Source organism: Miscanthus floridulus, chromosome 4 (genome assembly GCF_019320115.1).
Source record: "Miscanthus floridulus cultivar M001 chromosome 4, ASM1932011v1, whole genome shotgun sequence".
Classification (NCBI taxonomy): Eukaryota; Viridiplantae; Streptophyta; class Magnoliopsida; order Poales; family Poaceae; genus Miscanthus; species Miscanthus floridulus.
This window is the reverse complement of record NC_089583.1, coordinates 7,514,856-7,521,640: the sequence shown is the minus strand read 5'-3', so window position 1 is coordinate 7,521,640 and position 6,785 is coordinate 7,514,856. Positions and strand designations below refer to the sequence as shown.

Sequence of the window (6,785 nt, the reverse complement as noted above, 5' to 3'; positions counted from 1 at the left end):
ACAGGCCCCAGAAGAAGGAGCCAACGAGGAAGAAGTTCTTGACTGTCCCAATCACCAACCATCCTCTTTTCTGAAAGGCAAGCCCCAGAGCATTCTAAGTCTCTTATGTTTTGAAAATGATTACTTGAGTATCTTTATATGTTTCATGAATTAAGTGATAGGAACTGAATGCAAACACTTGTTGCATATATATCTATTCCTTGTCCAGTAAACGTACCCTGGATCCTATTTAGGTCTAGGAGCGAATCAAAGCTTAGCCTTACTTAGACTGGTAAAAGTCAGGTGGTTTCCTGTCACCTGCAAGTTAGGATGATGTCTGATTACGGTTGGCTATATTTGCTATCGTGGAAATAACCATGTGTTAATAATGAATGGAGATCGGGCGGGATGTCGATAGAGAAGCAACAAGGCAAGGAGGTCTTGGGTGTGGATCTATCCTCGTCTGTGTCGGTTAAGGACCGATTTGTTGTACGTCCTCATGTCATGTTAAATGCATGCCTATCACTTAGTTGGTCGGATAACTCATTCCGACTGTGAAGCCTAGTAGCTTGACTCAGGCCGGGAACCGGGGGGTTATAGTGCACATTCTAGAGGTAGTAAGGATGTGCTTGGGGACATTAGCGTGAGTCTAAGGGGTCAGGTGCTTAAAATTCCTGCACTTCCTGGCAGAGTGTCGCCCTTGAGAATACGGCGTTGTCCGGACCCACGATTCCTGAGTTGTACCCAAGGTGACTTAAGGCTACCATGGCTGGTAGACCTGGGTTTGTGTTAGGAATAATTCCCTAGCTGGGTAGGAATTGATTCGAATCACCGTCTCTCCTAGATAGTGAGAACTTGACTGAGCAGCGGCAACGTAGATACACTTAATGGAACTTGATGGTTATAATGATGATGATGATGTTACAACATTGTACTAGATATGGTTACTATTGTTTGGAGTTAATCAATTGCTTGCTCTAGTATAGGTGCTAATCTAGATGACAGGTTAATATTGATAACTTGCTGCTTAATTAATAATTTAGGTTATGCTCTTGTATCATTAAAGCTTTTATGCAAAATGGTTGTCAAGTAAGATCCACCGATAAAGCCTTGCATACTCCTTGGTGTCATTTATTTTGGTTTATGACGGCTAAGTCTAGCTGAGTACATTCTCGTACTCAGGGTTTATTCCCCCTTGTTGCAGATGACGTGCTCTATAATGGCTACTGCAAGTATTGTCTCCACCCTGCGGAGGATGAAGACTAGATCATGGGGCATGATCGTCTATGTTATCTTATCATGTTGCTTTTGTTGGATATGACTATGGAACTAGCTTGTATTTGAACTAAGTGTGTGTGATGGTCACAAACTACTTTGCTTCCGCTATTTGTGAACTCGTGTTGTAATAACTATGTGAACTCCGTTGTATGAGGTACTTGTGAACTACTTATGAAACGGATGTAACATGTGGTTTGTTATGTTGAATCACTATGATCTTGGTTGTATGCAAGTTGGTTTGAAATCCTTTGTGGTTTCAGTTGACTATCGGGTTTATATGGGTTCAAGTATGACGGTTTGATCACTTCGGTGATTGCTTTCGTACTTGTGCTCTTATAAATTGGTTGGTTCTATTACATGGACTGTTTCTTTCACTTGCAAAGGGGCACCGGGGGGACAACAATTTGCTCAGTATACAATAGCCAGGGATGAGCTCACGTTTGGTAACTTAATAACAATGAAATCAAATTTGGGGTATGGTACTAGGGACTACTTGTACTATAAGAGGAGAAGTGGTAACTCTGTAGCAACACTAAACGAGATTGAATATGATGTCGATGCAAATGCAATGATATCAGGTAATGTAGAGGAGAGGAAGGTCAGATTAGTATTGTCAAGGGATCAAATATAAGAGTGAACTGTGGACATAACATCCATTAAATTGCCAAGAACTATGGCATCAAATAGTGAACATTCCATAGATGAGTCACTTGATGATTATAAGGTGTGGCTTAATAATATGCGTAGACAGGGCCAAGGCATGGGTAAGTTATGTTGCTGCCCTATTATGAATTGTTATATTATATTATATTGCAATGGCCAAATCACTAATAGCAGCATGGCTTTTGCAGATTTTGAAGATATATACAAGGATAACACAGTTAAGACTTACAAAGAATGGTTAAGGGTGCAAGGACAACTAGATCAAATTAGTAATATATACCTCCTTTTCCCAAAATGTCAACCAACTTATTATTAGTCCTTTGCAATACATTTATAGTTTACACTTGTGACCTATTGTCTGCAGGTGCATATGACAACCCTACAAATTAGATAGATTTACTAAATTCAAGTCAAGATAGCAATCCAACACCACCTCTGAACCAGCCATCACATGCTCGGCATGAGAAAACACAGGGAGATAGTAAGTGATGCTTAGTGTGATTTTATTTTGATGTTCAGTTCAGTTTTCCCTATGTAAATGATTTTGTTTAATCTCTTGTACTGTATATTGTTTCGATGGACAAGACTCCCAAAAGAGGAAGGCACAAGGTACTATGAAAGGATTGGCAGCCAGCCACAAGAGATCCAAGCAGGGCAGTCAGAAGCTTAAAGTCCAATTCTCTAGACTTGGAGGAGCTGTAGGTGAGAACGCATGCACATTTATGGATGAAATAGTAGTGCACACAAGGAAAAAAGCACCACTCATTGGGGTGAGAACATGGAAGGATATCCACCAAGATGTCAAAAATTCAATAGTATCTGATATGATGGTAAGTTTCTGATTTGTTTTTGCTAGCATACACAGTTTTGTTACCAAATTATTTAAGAAGTGACCTAGAATTTATGTTTTATATGTTGAACAACATAAGTGGGACATTGAGAATAACAAAGAAAACAGGAAAAAGATGTGGACCATCGCTAATGAGCGTTACAAAGGATGGCGAGCAACATTTAGTGCTACATACAGGGCGTACACCACCTATGAGGAGAGAATGAGACATCAGCCAGAAGAGTTGGACATTGTTGAATGACACTATCTGGTTTTGGATTTTGGCAAGACAAATTTTTAGGTTTGATGACCTTTACTTTATTCTTGCCATTTGCACTTGATGAAATAAAGGCTATGTTTTGGTACATTGCAATATTTTTTTATAATCAACTTCTTGTGTAGAGGGTTAGTTGCAAGAATTCTTGGAATCGGCAAAATGCAAAGGTACACCATCGGGCAGGATCAAAGACTTTTTCTCAGTGTAGGTTTGAGAAGGTAATAACTTTAGAAGCACATGACCATGCTTCCTTACCTTTTGAAATATTGCTAATTTGTTACATTCTTGCCTAATTAGAGAGACCCAATAACTGGTGATGAGCCAAATGATTTGGAGCTTTTCATGATCACGCACAGTAAGAATGGGCAATGGACAAGCCAAGAATCTAGGGATGTCTATGTGAGTATATAACAGTTTGTACAAACCTTATTAACTGATGCAAAGTCACTGCCTACAAAATTATTTTCAATTAACTACTTCAACTGTCCTCCTTTATTAGGATAATGCATGCAACAAAATTTTGGAGAGGGAAACAGATGGAGAAGCACTCATCATCTCGGACGTGGAGCAAAATTAGATTTTCTAGTCAGCCTACCAGGAATCAAGAAACTGTAAATCAACCAAGATCTATGCTAATGGATACTTGGCAAAATACCCAACAAGAAGGCAACTACTGTCTAAGGATTACCAGTACCAAGTGCATCAGGAATCAGCACTAGTCAAAGCATTTTCAAAGCTACAAGAGAGATTAGAATCTCAAGAGGCCAAAAGGGAAGCTGAAAGGGAAGAACATAGGCGTCAGATGGAAGAAATGATGAAGGCAAAGGAGGCCAATAGAGAAGCTCTTAGGCAAGAGTTTATGGCAATGATGCAAGCAACACATGCACAAGCATCAATACAACAGGTAATAGTCGGCTACAAACCATGCATCATTTTTGTAGTTTCAAACTCCACTCAAGATTTTTCTGACCAAAATTGAAAAGCAGGCTAACAAAGATGGGGGACAAAATGCAGAGGTTGCTGCTACAACAAACATGGATGAAGAAAATGTAAATACAGAAAGTGAAGAAATATCACATCAGCAGGTAGTTTGAGAACTGAAGAGTGTTTAATATTGTCATGTGATAGTCCTTAGTATGAGGCATAATTTTCCCTCCATCTATTGATTTGCAGGAAAACTAAGATAGCATCCCACCACAAACACAACTCGTAGCTACAACAGTGGCAGTTACAAGTAATGGTCGCACAACTAGAAATAGTGCTGCGAATAAGACTCAAACTGGCCAAAACAAAGGAGGGGATACGACAGCTAGTTTTACTACTACTAAAGCACTGAGGGATGTTGCGGCTAAGAAACGAGCATTATCCAAAAGAAATCAACAAGCTGGCAAAGCACATGTGATTTTTGACTCCACTACCTGTGAATATTTCTGAATCAGATTTAGTTGGCTAGTTCCTGTTACTGTAAAGTGAAATGATACTTAGCTAGAAACTAAGTTTCTGTTTGCTGAATATACCAATGTTAATGATTGTTTCAGGAGCAAGATAGAGTTTGAGTGGAGCGCACAACTGATGGACGGTCAATGTCAAGCCAACCTTTCCTACAGTGCTACACATAGCTTATTACATTTTGAACTGTTCAAAGTAGCTACTGTGCGTCAAATACCTTATGTGTTTTTAGTTGTTGTGCGTGTGTTATCAACTAAGTTTGACATTGGATGTGGTTTCATTAATAAGTTGTACGAACAAAGCATATTTCAGATTAATGGATGTCTAAATGCTTCTTTCATCATATATTGTTCGGTATGCAATTATTGTTTGAAGCAACAAAGCGTTGCAATATGGACTATCAACAAAATAATTTGGCGTTGCAATATATGATATAGCAACAAACAAACGGTGTTGCAAAAAACATCATACCAACGGAATAGTGGGCATTGCAATAGAGTCTCCAAACTGTAGCAACACAATAGTTAGCATGGCAATAGAGGGTCCAACAATAGCAACCAGTATTGATCGTTGCAATAGAGAGGCAACCTCTAGCAACCAAACATTTACCGTGGCAATAGATGGATGCACCTATAGCAACCACAATATTTAGTGTTGCAATAGAGAGGCTATCTCTAGCAACTAAATATTTATCGTGGCAATAGACGGTTCCACCTATAGCAACCAGTATTGATCGTTGCAATAGAGAGGCTACCTCTAGCAACCAAATATTTATCGTGGCAATAGACGGTTCCACCTATAGAAACCACCGAGATAGTGTGGCAATAGAGGGTCCATCTATTGCAATGCTATTGATGTGTGGCAATAAGGTCTATTGCAACACCAAATATCGTTGCTAGTGCACCTATTGCCACACTTTGGATTCGTGGCAATAGGTATTTCTAGTGTTGTAATAGGGGAAAATCTATTGCAACACCAAAGAGAGTTGTTGGACAAACCTTTCCCCACGGTTACTATGGCAACGCCTGCCAACGAAAATTTTCCATTGCAATTTTGTCTTTCGCAACCATTTTTGGTATATTGCAATGCTTTTAGGCCGTTGCATCAGGGGTAAAACCATGTAGTGTGCGCGGATGATGGCTCTAGCTGCGCCGTTTTGTCCTATGACGTCGCCGCCACACTCGGCCATGCCACATTCGCCACGGGCGCCCCAGACGCACCCTCCTCCATCTGCTCCCCCACGGACGTAGCCACCGGCTGCGCCCCTCCAATCGACGCCACAGTCGCCCCAACACGTACCACTCCCGCTCGCCTTCGGCATAATGCCAGCCGACTCCTGGTGCATCTACCAGAGGGTGAGGCTCTTCTTCAGCGCAAGCCTTAGGACATGACAGTCAGTTTACAGCAAAAATTCGTTAGAGTGAAGGAGCAAAGAAATTCTTAACTCACCTCGATGCCATTGGATGGTGATGTTTTGGGGTCAGCCTACCTGACCCCGGCTGCACCACGTCGGCACATTGCTGTTTCGAGCCTTCCCTCTACTAGGAAGGCCTGGACGGAGCAGAGCGGCTGGATCCCGCCGACCCAGGGGTGCCCTAAAAGGCCCAGACGGAGCGGAGTGACCTAATTCCGTCGGCTCTAGGGGCACATCCTCCCCCTCCTACCCCAGGGCATGCCATGGGTAGGGCCCTACCTATGGAAAAGATGAGTCCTCGTCCCCACCTCTCAGCTCATCCCATTGGACGGGCGACCTGGAACCATCGCCTCCATCTCCTTCTTCTTCTTCCTCCTTCGAACCTTGCCGCCGCCTTCCTCGATCCAGCTTCACCCGCCGCTTCACCTTCTCCTCATCCTTCTTCTTCCTCTTCTCATCTACGGCATGGTTCGCCGCCCTCATGGCCTTATGCTGTGGCAGCGGCACGATGGAGGCCCAAAAGCCCAACCCCATCGATAGCTCAACGAAGCTCGCGTCCGGTCGCATCGCGGGATGTCCCAGGATCAGGAACATGGTGTTGGACTCCTCCATCGCCTCCTTGATGTGCTATGTGACCTTGCTGTTGCAAAGTAGCCCCTAGGCAAGTACCGTCCCATCGAGCTACGCGCCGGGTGTCATCCTGTACAGCGGGAGGACGCGCGCCATTAGCGGTGCCACCCTCCTCGCGTGATACACCCTGATGACACTAGCCCTGCAGAGACCATGGTTCTTTAGGAGCATGATGGCATCTAGGAGGTTGCGGAGCCTCTTCTTTTCCTTCTCGGGAGGTCCGCACCCCCAAACCGGCGGCGCCTCTTCGATTAGGTGTCCGATGA

At 42.9% G+C, this 6,785-nt stretch overlaps 1 pseudogene; it reads left to right on the top strand.

The window, feature by feature from the left end:
• Nucleotides 1–2,095: 2,095 nt before the first annotated feature.
• LOC136547996 (uncharacterized) lies at nucleotides 2,096–3,875 on the top strand (annotated as a pseudogene).
• Nucleotides 3,876–6,785: the final 2,910 nt, after the last annotated feature.